A 17,801-nucleotide genomic window follows, 5' to 3' on the forward strand; every position below is an offset into this window, starting at 1 on the left:
TGGATGTGGTGTGGTTTATTGTGTCCATAAAGCTTTCTTTTCTTTTTTTTTTTCATATCCCTATCTGGATGGTAGTTATTTGATATAGGGACTTCAGATAATTCCAATTTACAGGGGTTAGTCAGTTATTTTATTTCCACCCGATTCTAAAATGTCAGGGTTTTTTCTCCCTCTATCCACAGAATCCCCAGTCAAATTATACTGTTTCTGGACAAACACCAGGGTCGTGTGGTAATTTAAACTCTTAAGTTTAAAAGCATGAGTTAAACCAACAGTCGTTTTGGAAATCGTATTGACCACTGCTAAGTACTTTACGGTTGCCTTGCTCTTTTGTTACAATGGAGGCTTTTATCACAGAAATGTTTGAAATTATTCACATTAACAGTTGAGCTGCCTCCATACCACATTTAGTGGAAGCTCTTAAGATAATAAAGCAAAGCCAAAAATAGGGCGTACACTATTGAAATGGTCCACAAGGCAGTAACAGTGGATAATAACATTTAAAGTGTGTGTGTGTGTGTGTATTTCATCGTCATCATTTAACATGCAGTGTGACCAGGTTTGTAGGATAACAGAATTCCCCCATGAATTACATATTTTCTCATTCCAGCATGTTTCATCACTAATCAGTTTTGTTTTACGGAATAACCTTTTCTGGTTATGATTACAACTGATGAAAAAATGAGCAAATTCCTTGACATGAATATCACCTTTGAGCCTCTTTTTATTGCATTGATAGTTTTAGGGAATTACAAAGAAGCTTTCAAAGGTTGTTTATTCTTCTTTCATCTCATACTGAGATGAGTCAGAGAGGCATGAGCAACATGCTCCACTTATGTCATTACAGTTCAAAATATTGCATAATGGGAAACAAATACCACACACTCTTCAATATACTGAAATTAAAGTACCACAGAAATGACTTCTACATCAACTTTGGAAGATTACTTTGGGCAAATAAAGACAACGGAATGTTTATTCTTTTCATCGACTCTGACTTGACTTTAACGTCTGTGAAAATATGATGGAGAGCTGTGGTTACTGTTTGGTCTTAAAGTTACATTCTCTCTTTAGAGCTTGTAGTTCTTCCACTTCAGGATATTTTTTTCACTTGTGTCTCACTTCAACAGACTGAGTAAAGAAATGAACCTGAAAAGACTTCCATATAAAAGACATTAGATTCCCAGAACACACACCTGTTATGCAATCATCTTGGACCAATGGCAGTTTGTAGGTCGTTTCAAAGTTGTTGTTTTATCTTTCCAACTCTTCTAGACTGTTCACACTGGTGAACTGTTTCGAACCACAAAATACCTTCTTTTTGGCAGAATTGGATTCAAAATGTATTTTTCCCTTAATTTTCCAAGACCCAAATTAACTTTTATATTTTCTGTATTTATTTTTCACAGGTGTTGCCTTTGATTTAAATTATACGCTGGGTTTTAGGGTTGATGGAAATGTCTAAACGTTTAAATTTTCCTGGCAGAAAATTACTAATACCCAGAATCCCAAGCTGATGACTCTTGTGAGCTGGTTTGTTTTGGTGAATCACAAACATTTAGGAATCATTTGGAGCAGTTTCTTAGTTAATATGACCGAGCAACAACCGCAAGTCATTCATTACATCATATTTAACTTCGTGAACCGAGAAATGATAGCCTATTATGTTATGTTGTAGGGCTTGTGAGACCTAAATCAGTGTAGTTACTGATTCATTGTTCATAATACAATATGTAGTTACATCAATTATGAGTTTTGTCAGTGGTAGTTTATTCAAATAAAGGAATGAATGTAATATGTAACCACATTTCGGTTTTTAACATTTAGCATAGAATGCTAATGATCCCAGCATTTGAAAACAGAATTTTAATGTCTGTTTTCCAAATATTTATTTGGAGTGGTTAAGGAACAGGAACTTCTAAATTCTTTTCCTCAAAAATATGTCCGTGTCACAAAGCACTTTTGTTTTTGCTGTTCTTGCAGCTTCTCCCTCGTCTTAGTGTTTAAATGTCATTACGAATTCAATAAAACCAAAACGAAATGCGAAAGTACGGGAAAGGCGGCAGTTGCCGGTTAGGCTCTTGTTTGCTTCTTCAGGAATGCTGACTTTTTCTTGCCAGTGAAAGACAATGAAGCCTCCTGTGAGCGCTGTTAATGCTAGTCACACGGTTCAGCTGACATCTGGTCTGCATTATATCACAGGCAGGGGGCACTGAGTTTCACTATGGCTCCTGTAGACAACACAACAGCTCAAAGTGTATCTCCCACCGTGAGACCCTATTCATCCAAATTTGTTTTTGTCCAGAATCATTTGTGTCGTTTTAAAGTTGATGCGACTACAAATTGCTGATGGAAATCTGACTCCATTTGCTCGATGTGCAATAGGCAAAATGCCAGAGACATATTTTTTATCTTAGGATTTTTATTAACTTACTTTTATTATTTTTGGCACTAATGTATAGTCAATTTCAATACAGAAGCACACTTTCTCCTGACAGACTAGATGTGCAGTTATTGAGGCGGTGAAATGCACAGGCCTCAACAGCTCTGCTGTTTCTCACGGTTTTACATTACAGACATAGAAAATCACATCAATCTTGCAGTGTTGTATGACATGTATGTGTCTTCAGGGCATGTATGACACATGCTAGTGATGATCTATTAGTCTTGTTTATGCTGTGGTGTATTTTAAGGGTGTGACATTTGATTTCAAAGCATTTAAGTCGGAGTGGCTCTAACCAATGAACAACAGACATTTTTTTGCATCTGTACACTTCTTTAGCATCTGTTTTCTTAAGAGTTTTTCTAGACATTTCGTGAATGCTTTGCATTGTAAAAAAGAAATGAATAAAAGAGCCATCTTTCCAATGATATTTCAAGAGAAAGTAGCATATTTTTCCAGTTCTGTCTGTTAGCAAAAGTAACAGCACCAAATTAAAAGCACGAATTCCTAGTATTTTGCCAAGAGCTGCGGAAACGTGTTAACAATAAATAAACAGAACTAGACGACAAGGGAAACAATGATGGTGGTATTTATACGCAGTTAAAAATTCTCAATCCATCAAAAAGTTGTTTGACTTTGTCAGTCATTTGTGAAAGCACAGAATTACTTTCCCTGCTTCAATTTGCTATAATTTTGATGTAAAAACTAAATGAGCTCAAATGGATGGCCGTGTTTCACGATTAAACAAAATTCAGGGAATGTGTGCCTGTGGATATTCATGGTATCATTTTTTTTTGACCGGATATAAAACAGAAATAACCTTCCAGGACAGAGTCTTTTTTATTTTTAATAGAGTTTTTGGTGTTTTTCTGCTACTTGGTAGTTAATCTAATTACTCATTCCTTCTCATATGTGTGAATGGAGACACTGAGGACCCTTTTGTGTGCCTCTGACTTACATTTTATGGATTTTGTGTGTGTGTGTGTGTGTGTGTGTGTGCTCTTGTTTTTGTGACATATCAGGACACAACTCTGTATAATGACATTGGTATGACACAGGTAGTACAAGGAGAGGGTGACTAATGAAGACATAACCCATGTCCCCATTTTTCAAAACGCTTATAAATCATACAGAATTAGTTTTTTTGAGAAAGTAAAAATGCACAAAGTTTCCTGTGAGGGCTAGGGTTGGTGTATCGGGCCATAGAATATACAGTTTGTACAGTATAAAAACCATTATGCCAATGGGATGAACCCACTTTTCACAAAAACAAACGTGTGTGTGTGTGCGTGAATCTAATAAATAAAAAAATTAAAAAAATAATTTCTGTGTAGTGGTAACCGAGTCCAGATGTGCAGTATTAATAGCAGTGGTTGATATTCAGGTTTTGCCTGTAGGCATCTGTATACAGTCGTCCTTTAGTGTCTACTTACACAAGCTTACAGTTTCCCCACTCAATCTTTTTATGACAGCTTTTCTCCTGTTCGTGGTTGTCACTTGGATGACCTTCTCTGTAACAAATTTTCTACTTCATTCTTCAGACTACATTTGTTCATTGACTCAAAAGTCTGCCTAAAAAGTCCAAATCCAAGCCATTTTTTAAGAGGCTTGAGATTAATATCTCAATATTCGGCATAGTGCCCTTCTTTCAGGGGCTGTACAGACACCTTACAAATCTCTACACACAGCAGCTGAGGAAAAACAGACCGTGTAATATGAAGAAGTCGTAGCCCCAGCCTAAATGAGCTAAATTGGTGTCACCAGTCATAATGTTATTAGCTGGGATAGTAATTCAGTGAGACTGATTATATTAGACATAGAACATGGTGCCCTGGCAATATCTCAAGGCCTTGACAATACCCACATTGAGCTGGAAGCATGTTGACCGCAGGCAGAAAACAAGCGAAGGGGACGCTCTTGCATGTTCTCGCAGTGGAGTTGTTGTTGTAATTGCCTGTTCAACCAATGTTCAGCTGTCAGAGCAGAACTGCTTATGTGTAAGCTGAAAAATAAACCGATGATGACTGATGACTGTGAGTAAAGACTAACTTTTTCTATTATAAGTCAAGCCGTGTCGAAAAATATTCAGAATTAGGGTTGTCATCAAAGGCTGATAAGATTTGTTTTAGTCTGTATTTTCAATAAGAAGCAGTTCACTCCTGCCAGCAAATGAAGCTGAAAAACAGATGGACAGAGTGTTTAATAAGCTACCAGAACCTGTAAACTAATGTGAAGCATCACGCAATGCTAACAAGTGAAAGAAAAATTCTTGAGTTCCCAATCCACCACAAGAATGTGCACAGTCCCACACCCTTCACTAGTGACTATCCTGAGCAGAAAGGGAAAAATCAAAGTTTACAAATGCTTTTAAAATCCCACAGTTGGTCATCAGTGGAAAAAGATGCTCCAAATCGTTGCAGCTCTTTCTCTGCAAATTTACACAGTCAAAAGTGGTTTTATAGTATTAGGGGTCTAAAAGAAGCATTTGTCTTCTAGCAAGATAAAATAGGCCTGGACTTAAGAGTCTAAATTGTTTATCCATACAACTTCTTATTGCGAAAATGTCTCACTATATGTCAGTTTTACTATAGTGCTGCCACAGAATAATATTTGTTATCTTATAAAGAGCTCAAATGTGCAGTAGAATGTAACATACTGTACACAATCACTTGAAGAGCTTCTGTTTGAATGGTTGTTGATTTGTGGCATGCCTGCTCAAATGTGAAGACATATTGTTTGTCTTTGTCTCGCTATTGACTTTAGATAACCGTTACTGGGAGTTTCAGTTTTTTTTTGCTGCACTTATTGATTCATGCACTCTGTCAAAAGAGAAATATGTCTGTGAAAACCATCTTCCTGTCGTCCTCCTCGCAATTTCACTCTAGCTTCCATAAATCTCACAGCATGGTGCATTGAGATATTTTGGCGAACGTTCATTGGTGCTGCAGTTCATATGGATAACAGCAGCCTTATAGATGTATTGCCACAGCACACAAATGCTGATGCAAGATTGCATTTCACTCATGATTAAAAGTGCCCTCCTAAAGGCCATATGTTATGTAAGAGCAGATAAGTGACATTTCAAAGGGGATACATAAAGCAAAGGCCTGCTGGGAGCAGTTTATGAACTGACTCTTAAACATCACCGAGCAGAGAAACCCAGTGGATGCAAAGGTCTCTGTCTATGTTACACTAATGTATGCTGGCACTGTTTTTAAACACTTGCCAACCCATTTTTTAAAATGACGATCTTACGTCATGACAGCTTTCTAAAAACATGGGAAACAAGTTTACAGTGACCTCCATTATGATTTGCACCCTTGGTAAACACGAGGAAAGGTGGCTGTGAAAATAAATATGCATCGTTTACCTTTTTGATCTTTCTTTCAAAAAAACGTACAAACATGAAATTGTCCAGCCATGACTTTCTGTTCCACAGGACTGTGAATATGAGGAACGCAAAGGCCAAATTCCCTTAATCATCCATCACAAGAAGTAAAACCAAAGAATATAGTTCTGATGTGTAGAATAAAATTGCTGAATGTCACAAAATAGAAAGTGACTGTAAGAAAAGAGCTAAATCATTGAAATTCCCCGTTTTTACCATCAGGGCAATAATTAAGAAGTTCCAATCAAGATGTTACCAATCTGCATGGAAGACGATGTTGTCTTATTTTCCTAATGCAAGGTGAGGATTAGATTTTGAGTGGCCAAAGATTCTCCAAAGATCACAGCTGGAGAATTAGTTAGAGTCTTGTTAATAGAGTCTTGGGGTCAGAAATCCCATGTAGAAATATATCAAACACATGTTGTTCGGGAGGGTTTCAAGAACAATCCTCCCTGCTCATCCAAGCATAACTCCAGCATATTCAGTTGTCAAACACGACTGAAGCTTCATATAAGACAAGCTTCTATGGTCAGATGAAAAAAAAAAAGCATTTTGGCATCAAACCCAGCAGATGGGTTTGGTGCAAGCAGGGATGAAAAGTACCCCAGGTGTACAATGAAATATACTGCTGGATCTTTAATGTGGTGGGCCTATTTTTCTGCCAGAGATCCTGTATATCTTGTTCAGATGCAAAACATCAAGGATTTATTAAAATACTTTCAGATACAAATGTCTAAACCTGATTGCCTCTGTTAGAAATCTTATAAGGGGCTTCCATCCAGACAATGGTCCAAAACAAACATTAAAACCAACACGAAAATGTATCACTGAGCACAGAATGAAGCTTCTGTCATGGCTGTCACAGCTCTCTGACCTGAACACTAAAGGAAAAAGAGTGTACCAACATGGAGCTGGGAATCTGAAGGATCTGGAGAGATTCTGGATGAAGGAATGGTATCTGCTCTCCTCACATCTTCTCCAAACTCTTCAGGCATTACAGGAGAAAAACTCAGAGCTGTTATCTTGGGGAAAGGACATTGCAATAATTTGATGCTAATAATTGTGGACAACATGAATTTGAGAAAAAACATTTATTTTGTAAAGAGATTTTCATGATTCCAGTTAGAAGTGAAGTGGATTGAAAGTGCATTGAAGTGTACGAGACATGAGTTTAATTTACAGAGGTATGTGATGTCACTTCTCCGTATGTGAAGATGTTGAGCAGCACAAATCCATGAACGAATATTCTGAAGTGAGTTAAACTTCCAACAGATTTCCTCTGCTCAGGGAGTAGGGAGCAATGAACACCGTGTAGGGACCATGTCAATTTTTTAAAACTTAAACCACATTAACCCATTTCATTACACCAAATACACCAAATATATATTTTTAGCAACATTATATGACCCCTTTATCCCCTTTAAAGGGATAGTTCACCCAAACATGATCATTCTTTGTTCATTTGCTCACATCCATGTACTGTAGTTTCAAAACTCTATTACTTTATTTCCTGGTAAATAGTGTCCAAAACAGCATTGACTTTTAATGTCAAAAACAAAAAGCCCTACAAAACTACAACAATGCTGTTTTGATGCCTAGGGGATGAAGTTTGGCAAACAATGTGTTAAATTTTCCTTTTTTTCTCACATAAAGCTATCATATGCTTCAAAAGATCATAAAAGAGCATAGCATATGGTTCTTTTTTATGGTGCTTTTTCAGAGCTTAACAGCACCCGTTCCATTTTACTTTTATTATACTGAGCTGTCAGGATATTTTTCAATATTCACCTTTTGTGTTCCACAGATGAAATTATTTGGAACAGCATGAGGGTGAGTTATAAATAAAAACTGGGTAAACTTTTTCTTTAACAGCAGATTTCCTGTTCACAGGGTTGCCCATAAACTCCATTTGACTTATTTAGGTTGTCCTCCCTCGTGAGCCATACCGTTGCTAATGCACTTGACCACCAAGCAATCATAGTCATGTGCGTCATTAGCATTTAAAAAACACTGCCAATAAGGTGAACTTTTCAGCATACGTCAGCAGCAGCCTGCATGGAGCTTCTGGCCTCTTCAATAGATCTTGCATTAATTGTTAAATGACTACCAGCTTGTTCTCTTGATGCGAGCTGACACACACCCATACCGTTTGAACATCACTGATGTACTGAATCATCAATAATGATCTGGAGACCTTGGCAGGGCATGGAGTGAGTTTGAATCCAAATGTGCTACATCTTCTCTCTCCCTCTGTAGTTTGTGATGTTTTCATTATTTATCAAGTAGCTAACGAGTATGACGCTTTTTAAGTCTGTACTACAAAGACAGCTCAGGGCCTTTGGCTCAGCTCAAAAGAAGCCTAGAGACAAGCATGCTGTGGGATAGATTGCCATTTATTCTTCCACTGATTATAATAGCAGAAAATGGAGTTCACGCTGACCTCTTAATATACATGTGGATCCCAATGGCAAGTCTAAAAATGGAAGGTTTTACTTGACACAACCATCACACTCAGCATTGACTTTATGCAAACTGGCTAGTTCTTTTGATGAGACTGAGCTTGTTAATTTTCAGTATCAACCTGTCATTGTTAACCAATCAAGAAATCCTTTACTGTGATCCTGAACAACATTAATTATTCAAATACTTTTTTCAGATTTACTTTCACGGCACCTCTCTGCCGAATGGATATTTCGTCAATGGCTCTCCTTCTCCATCTTCAAGCTTCAGGATGTTTTTTTTTTTTTTTGTAGCTGACCCTACAGTTTATTATGCAATATCACTTAATGTGCTTTATTCGCATTACTCTCCAGGCTTTTATTGCAATTTCAAACATTTTTGTGTGTGATTACTTTGTACATATATATCTCTGCATACACAAAATTTGGGTAAAATGCTTTGGCAATGCAACAATGCAGTGACCCATTAAGTACACAGCCAACCTTTTAGGGCAAAAGCCTTTTAATTGGATAATTGTTTAGCACCACTTTCCAATTGTTAACCTCCTCTTGTGTGTTACATCAAGCCTCAGGCTGGAGGCTAATGTGGGCTAATGAAAAGAAAAAAATGGCATCGGGTAGATACAACAATCAAGGCCCTCAGCCAGCCAATGCATCTCTAGGCAACAAGTATTGATCTTGTACGTAAGCTCATGTTTATCAGGGTTGCTTAGGGGAAGATCATGCCTTTGGAATTAGTGGACCGAGGTTTTCAATTAGTGGTTCCGCCTGGCTGGTCTCTGACCGGCCCCCCTAAGTTTCTGGGCTAATCAGAGCTGACTAGTCTGAGGAAACCATCCAGGTAATATACTGAAGTATATCTGTAAAAATGTAACTTTTTATGATTGCTCAGGTTCTACTGGGAGCTCACCCAGTCCAAGAGAAATCCGAGGACCTGTCCTCTCTCATCAGGGCTATAGTTGGTGAACTTACTCTGAAAAGGGTCACGAGTTGAACACACAGCACATTGTATGTTTTGACAGGGCCAAGTAATGAAGCATGGTGTGACGGAAGACCTTTTTTTTCCCCTGTCTCTCTCAATCGTCCTCTCTCTCTATTTCTCTTTCCCAGATGCTGGCCGGGTTCTCACTAGTTCCTGTTATTTATGTCAGCTGCAAGGACATTCCAGCTGTGCTGCATCCTTTGGTGCCTCAAAATCCCTCTTTCCATAATGCATGATTGAGTTCTTTGCCTAAACTTGAAACCAAGAAAAGCCACTGTTGTGTGATCACTTCAAAGCGCCACGGGGAAAAAATGATGAATGGATCATATGAATGGAGTTCTAGGACTATGGAACACAACAGTGTTGCTTTTTTATTTTCCTCATATCGCAAAGTTTTCAGTCTTGATGGGATACAGACCCCTTTAATAACCTGTTTTGTTATACTAGGCTATGATTTGGCTTCAGAATAACCAAACGTGAATGTACATGAGTACATTAGTAATTATCAACAATATTACAATTTTAAATATATTAAAACAATGTCAACAAAATTAAATTTTTAGGATGAGCTATTCTTTAATAGATGAAGTGTGAAATTTCTGAACCACTATCACCAAACATAATTGCAAAATAACTGTTATCAAACAGGTTTCCTGCCTTTGGTCACATGATTGGTCAGATAAACTAATAGACCCACTTCACATTTAACACATGCCCACTGGAAAATTGCAGTTACATTATACTGTTGTAGACCGAGCAAGAATGGAAGACTAATTATTGTAATATTATTTGCTTTGTACTGTAATGTTTTCTCAATGTAGAATGATAAATATCCTCTACCACACTGTCTCTCATCATGCGCTGATGTGTTTTGGAGGAGGTGTGGCTTTGGAGAGTGATTTGCAAGGAGGGATCTTATGCTATAAAAGCTAGCTTGCTATTTCTAGCCTCTCTGAAATCATCTATTCTACTTGTTAATACTTTATTGCATTAGAAAATACTGTAGGTGCTTCCACAAGACTTTAAGTGTTACCGGCGTGACTAGGATCGTAGAAGATTACTCCACTACCAGGTGTGCTACCAAGCAAGTTTACCATGTCAGAAGATCCAACAATAGAGCTGGTTATCTGAAGCAAATGTGAAAATATATTAATTTACAAATCATGCACTATACTAAAAGAGTTCACAGGTCATAATGTAGTCCTGCACAAAAATAATTATATATGTGTATTCTGCCTGTAATTATAATTTGTGTGGAAAAGTAATAAACAATGTTATTGTTTTACCGTCACTATTGGTCATTTCAGCTGGAAACTGTATTGAATTGTATCTCCCTTTCTAATGTTTGGCAGGTTTTTCTAATGAGTCTGTATTCCCCAAATTGGTTGTGCTATTGTTAGGTTGGTAAGAATGCTTACAGAAACAAAACAATGTTTTAATAGCACCACAGAGCCACACTGTTTACAGTTTTGGGGGAAAGCTGGGATAGGCTAAAATATTTTAAAGGAAACAATAACACAATTCACTTTTAACACAAAAAAATCATAGCTAATATCTTTGTTTATATTTGTGCATGTTTGCTTTTAGTGATTCAGTTTAAACCACTAAAGATATACAGAAAGGAACAGACTCAGGGAGAGTCTGATTTATATCATGTACTAAAAATTCTTATTGTTCCATATTTATTCCAAAATATATGGGTTGACAGACTAAAGCTAAACAAGTTTAAAGCTGTAGACCTCATCCAAGCTGTGTTCGAGATGTCTTGCACCACAAATGCCAGGATCTTGTGCAAGAAGCATGTCAAAAGAGAAGGTCATACAACACTAAAAGTCATCTCCACATACCAGACAAAGCCTGTTTAATGTGTGCGATACACCAGAGAACAACAAATAACTCACTTGCTAGCATTAACACCCACTGAGTATTCTTTCCAGGCCATTGAAATAATGCACTTATCTAATTATATATCAAGATGCACCTGTTTCTCTTTCCAACTACTTCCTGGAGCAGTCCCACACAGCCTGTAAAAGTCCTACATACTTGCAGCAGCACGTTATTGGCAAGCTTGGAGTGCAGCAGACTTATTAGCTTTAGGTCTGAGACGTTGATAACGATAATCTCCTCTCTGAGACTGTCCCAGTTTTTACTTTGCCAATAAAAATATATGATAATGTGCAGTGAGAATAGATCTTCCTGTGTGGGAGATTTGAAAATTCTCAGAGTACTTGTGATAATATCCCTCACTGTGAATATTGTTAGGCTTTTTAATGTTATTTCTCATTATTTCATAAACTACCGGAGTAAACGTAAGCTTTGTGGAATGCAAGAAGTATTGCAATAGAAATATAAAAGTTGAGTCGATTAAGTAATGTTAGTATGAGTGTTTTCTTGGCACTGGTCTAATAAACAAAACTGAAGTGTAGACTTAGTTACTCAAAAGATGGAAATGATATTTTTTTGCTCTCATTTATGCAATTTCACTGCATGACCATTTTCAAATATAAACAGATTTACAGAAAAATAAGTTTTTACTTCTTATTTAGCAGGAGCATCTCACAGCAGGTTCTACTGCAAATGTCTAGATCTCAGTAATTCATCCTTCCAGGACTCAAAGCTGCAACATTTTTTAACCATTTTTTCAACCTCCTAGATCAACTTTACCTGAACCCTCTGTTGTAGTAGATCTGGAAAACTTAGCCATGAGGCTAAAGCCATGAAATAAAGAATAAACAAATGTTTTCAAATTAACTTCAGACATCTGGGAAATTAAGTACAAGTAAAAATAAAAAATAAAAAAATAAACTGCTATATATATATATATATATATATATATATATATATATATATATATATATATATATAGGAAAGAAATGATTTCCATAATCTTTGCAATGTGATTTAAGGGCTGTAACTAACTTTCTGGTTTGATACCCTTAAAGGCACACTGAATCAATTAACTGTGTTAATAATGCTTGATAATATGTGATCCTGTCAAAGAGGAAGTCTGTGTTCATCTCACATATGAATTTAGTTTGCACAAGCTGAAACAAAGAAAGAAAAAAAAGAAGACTTTTTTAAATAAATAACACAGAAATAGCAGAGAATATCACATATTTCTGAAACAAAGGCGCTTAAATCAAATAGTATGGATTGAATTAGGTTTAAATTTAAATATCAGGTTTCCAATGTGAGCTTACTGAACATCACTGTATATATGTGTAATCTTATTAAATACATTTCTGATAAACACAAGGTTCATACTGATGAAAAAAAAGTGTGTGACAAAGCCATTGCTTATGCAATAATTTATTTAATGAATTATTTAAGTCTTCTATACATTATACCTCACAGGACTAATTAGAGAAGCTCATTTAGTCGTATCATTATAACTTGTTGAGTCTTATTGGGTCTACAGACACTTCAAATTAAGTGGTTGTATAAATGCACGTCACAATAATGAAGCATCACGCTGGATATCCCTCAATTGATGTTTTTCCCATTTAACTCATTTTAACGGGTCACTGCACAGCATGGTCCTATAACCACTATTTCCCCATTATTGATGTGTATGTCCAGCTTGAACAAATATGCGTTAACTAATCACCACTTCTATGAGGAAAATGGTCAATGGAATTTTCAGTGCAAAGGGTTTCTACAAAACACCACTTTATAATGTCCTCAATCAGTCATAGTTTGTCTCTAAACTCTTTATTAGAGTTCAAAGAGATCAGATGACAGCAGTTATACCAGCAAAACCTTTCCACTGAGAAAGTGTTCCTGTGACATTTATTAACATGCAGCTGGAGAATAGAGCTATATATTTGATAAGTTTATATAGTCCGGGTGAGTTTGGGGATGGGAAATGAGTTTCTATTGATTGCAGACTGACTGATATCATGACATATCTGAACATAAACGTGATGCTGTGTGGGCTGCTTTTACAAGGTCTTTTACTCAAGAGAAAATCATATTGCAAAATTTGCTCTCCAGTCATTTTCATTGCTATCTAGGAGATAACATTCTAAATTATGATATTCATATGAAATGGGAAGATATCTGTATCATATACCTTTTTCTGCATGGTTTCTTCAAAGCTTAAATCAATTGTAATATTGGAATAAATGCATATACTGTATCAACAACAAAAGGGCACTGCTGTCTTAATGCAAATGAATAGCTAAATGTGTGACTCTTGTAACGCCTGTTCAAACACAAAGTATTTCTGACACCGGTTCGCTTGATAAAGTATGGCACTTGAATATTTTAGCAATGAAAAAAATTCATTTTTTTTATAAACTGCTTGAAAACACTCGCTGTTCTATTTTTGCTCAGTGTTGCTTGGAAAAGGATACTTGTCTCATAAGGCAATTCATCGTTATTGCATTATATTTATTCATACAGTTTTAAATCTGTACCTTTGAGTGTAGTTTGTGTGCATATGCACACTTTACTGACTTTTTTAAATCCTCATTGTTAATCTTAAATTAACCACAAATTATGTTTTATTCACATACGCTGAGGTGTATGAGATTGAAACCCAGATTTGGTGATAATATAGTGGAATGAGAGACTTAAAGCAAGTTTTAAGAAGCTGGTTATTTTTGACTGGAAACACCAAATTAGGTAAAGGATTTTCAGCACAGCATGGGCTAATTTGTTAACCTTTACCGTTTTTTTATGATCAGATGACACTATAAGATATGAATGGATAATGCGATAATGCTATGAAATAGGTTATTTGCTCTGTGGCTCAGTGATGAGTTCAGGGAGTGTAACGTGCGGCCTCCTGCTATGTGTGCTTGATTGTTTGTGCCAGCGCTTCGGCCTATTCCAATGGAAGTGGAGAGTGAGTTGCTGGATGATTTCACTCAACGGAATTTAAAGTTTGGGAACAGTTTTCTTTTAATCATATTTTGGATTGTTAAAGGAATATGTTGTCCATTCTTCTCTTGATGATCTACTGAACTCCAAAGTCATTTTTCTCTCAGTATATGAGTAGACTGTGAGGAATCATTTGTACGGTTTATATATGGTTAATATATTACACATGATCTTATTATTATCCAAGATAATAATTTCTAGAAGCTTGTATATGCATCCAATTGCCACATTCCTACCATATGAACATATCTATCTCATTCTAAATATTCAACAAAAGCATCTCCAAATTCGAAAGAAGTGAGACTATGGAGACTGGAATTAAGGCTACTCGATGGAGAATAAAGAGTCTCATCATGACATTTAAACATTTTCAATCAAACTGAAATGAACAAATAATATTTATTATATAGTGATTTTAGCATAGGCCAGGGTTCTTGTACATAAAAATGTGTGGCCACAAGTTACCACTGCTTGGCAAATTTTCATGGGTGAAATTCAATAATTTCAGCAGAAATCCATATGATTGGGAATTTTGCATGATTTTCAAGCTCAGATTTGACAAAGGATTTAAGTTGATCACAACTTCACTACATAGACCAACAAAAAGCTTGGTCACTGCATTACTGATAATTCACAATGGACCATTTTTTGCCATCAAACTATGTGAAATGTGACTAATGCGACCACCCTAATCGCAGGACAGAACTTGATTTCACATAAGTGAACGTGAAGTCAAATATGTTGTACAGCCAAAAAGTTATTTGGCATGCAAGGAATCTCAACATGTAAACTGAACATAAAATGAGAAATAAAATACTGTGCGCATGAGCCTAAAAGGCACTGACTACATTATATGGTGAAGTTTGTAAGGTGCTGAGTAAAACCTGACTTTATAAAGTGCTGAATAAGCATACGTTGGTAAGGTGAATGAAGGAGATGTTAACACACACCTACAGACAGCTACTCATGAGATCAACTTTAAATTATACATAAAGAGCTGAACTGACAAAGACAGTCTCTGAAACCTGTGACAGGAGTGTCTGACTGATTAATCTACAATGGAGCTGCTCCATTTGTATAAAACAGAAATGATGAATAAGGTCTATGGTTAAGATTGCTTGAAGAAACTTTTGCATTGACAGACAGTCATACCTCACACACATATCTTTGTAATGGAATAATGGAAACTGTTGTGTGCTTCACAAATGTTGTTAGCAAGTTGCTACATTAGGATCAGTATTGTGCAAATTATTGTTTCATTTATGTTGTAGAACTGTGGGAAAATTCCTGATATTCTGCTTCAGGATATAGATTCCTCTTACTCTTTTTCTTTCTTTAGCCTTCAGGAAGCCTCACAGCGTTTAGCATGAAAGAACAGGAAATTGTTCTTTATGAGAGCAGATATATTGCAGAGGACTAAACTTAGATATATAAGCAGACACATGTCAGCGCATGCACTTACTCTTCATGTTAAATATATTCTGGTCATTAAGTTATTTTCTCAAGTAAGAAAATATAAGTTTTTTTCTCTCCAGAACAAATATGGCATGGACATGAAAGCGTTTCAGGCCTCTGTGTTGAGTTGACTGATGCTCATGAAGAGTTTTTGCTTGTGATATGGCAGCCCAAGGCTGGCTTTACAATTATTGGGAAAGGATAAAATTTAATAACTGACCTGAGAGGGATGATTCAGCCTTATTACAAACAAAGAAACAATATTACATTGTCCTCTGAATCTTGCTGGAAAAATTCAGTGGCATACTGTAAAAAATGACACAGCAGTGAAAACTGAAGGGAAAATGCACTCGCCCACCACACAATAACGGTAAATTATTCTCAAGATCAGTCTTACTTATAGGGTTTACTGTGGTCAAAATATGTAAAATACAGCTTAACCGATTTGCTTTTTCTAGGAAATGCTTTTGGAGCAGCGATACATTATGATTTAAAGACAAGCCTAAATGGTTTTTTCTTTCTTTCTTTCTTTGCAGAATCTCTCCTTGAGAAGTAAATAACAAGCAGCTAAATGGCTTGGAGAGGGTCAAGTGATTGAGTGCTTTCAGCATATATTATACTGCTAACACAACAGATGTATCTGAAACACACTATAGGAGTAATGAGTGAGCTGTTTAATGTGCTGAAAGAAGAACTGTGCTTTAACTTTCTGCTTATACGCTGAATGCTGAATATTAAAATGTTACTTTTTTTGTTTAATAATCAGCTTTCGTATCAATGCTTTATCAAAACTCTTAGTGTCAATAATTTTGTTTATCATTAATAGCATGAAAACATAGTCCATTGAAGAAATCATCTAATGACATTTACATTACCATTATGCATTTGTCAGATGCTTTTATCCAAACATATGTTGCATATACGAATGTATACATCTTTTGAATTCATGTATTCAGTGGGAATTTAACCCATGGCATTTGCATGTTCTCTTTGACCTATGAGCAGATTATTATGTTGAGTTGGCCGTCTTTCTATTCTTCATCTGTGTCCTTTCTTTGAATTACATCATTCTTTTTATTTTTCCACCAACGGACCGAGGCCAGTAATACGTTAATACGGTTTCTAAGAATAGCTGACATATTACAAAGCATAATGCAATCAAATTCACACATGTATCTGCCACTGAACTATCCATTGTCCGACAAATCATGCAGTTTTAATTAGCAATAAACTTCAAAACAGACCTTAGTATTTACATGCTTTACATGCTGTTATGTTCAGTTTTCTCACTGGTATATGTCTAATAATTAATATTTTGTCACAGAACTGAGGACATGATCTTCAAAACATTATCTCGTACTTTTCATAAACTTATATGTTCCACACACAAGAACTGCATTATATACTGTATACACTACAAGGGAAAAAAAAGTTGAGAAAATAATGCCCTTGATATGGATTTGACCAGTCAGCTATGTGCAGAATGTCTATAGCAGGAAGTGAACTATTTCCTGAAAGGTTAAATGCCTAATGTCTCATCATTATTCTAGAGGGATGACAGGCAAATCTAAACTCTATATTAGAAACTCATGTCAAACACATGCTCCATCACATGACAGAGAAACAATAACCCCAATTCTGGCAACAGCACTTGTTGTGATGCTCTAAAAACATGTGTGTGTGTGTGTGTATGTATGTATATATATATATATATATATATATATATATATATATATATATATATATATATATATTCTTCTTTTCTTTTCTTTGTTGTTTGTCTCTTTTAGGAAACTACAATCAGATTAATTAATACTTGCATAATGCTGACACCACAGGTCATGTGACGTCCATTGGGTGACCTGCTCCAAGTAAAATTAATTATCTTTTTCTAGAAGACCTCATGTGAATGTACAAGTATTAATTATTATTTTCCTAAAGCCCTGTTCATTTCTTTATTTTTAAAGCCTGACTAGTAAAACAAATGTGTAATTTGCAAAAAAATACTAAATAAATACCGAATCCACCTTTAACCCAATAGAGCGTAAGAGACTGACCTACCGTGACTAAACGGCATTAGGACCGAGCGTCAGTTTATCAGGCAGGAACAGTAGCAGAGAGAGAGAGAGAGAGAGAGAGAGAGAGAGAGAGAGAGAGAGAGAGAGAGAGAGAGAGAGAGACGATGCAGCA

The sequence above is a fragment of the Carassius auratus genome, chromosome 17, assembly GCF_003368295.1.
Source record: "Carassius auratus strain Wakin chromosome 17, ASM336829v1, whole genome shotgun sequence".
Lineage (NCBI taxonomy): Eukaryota > Metazoa > Chordata > Actinopteri > Cypriniformes > Cyprinidae > Carassius > Carassius auratus.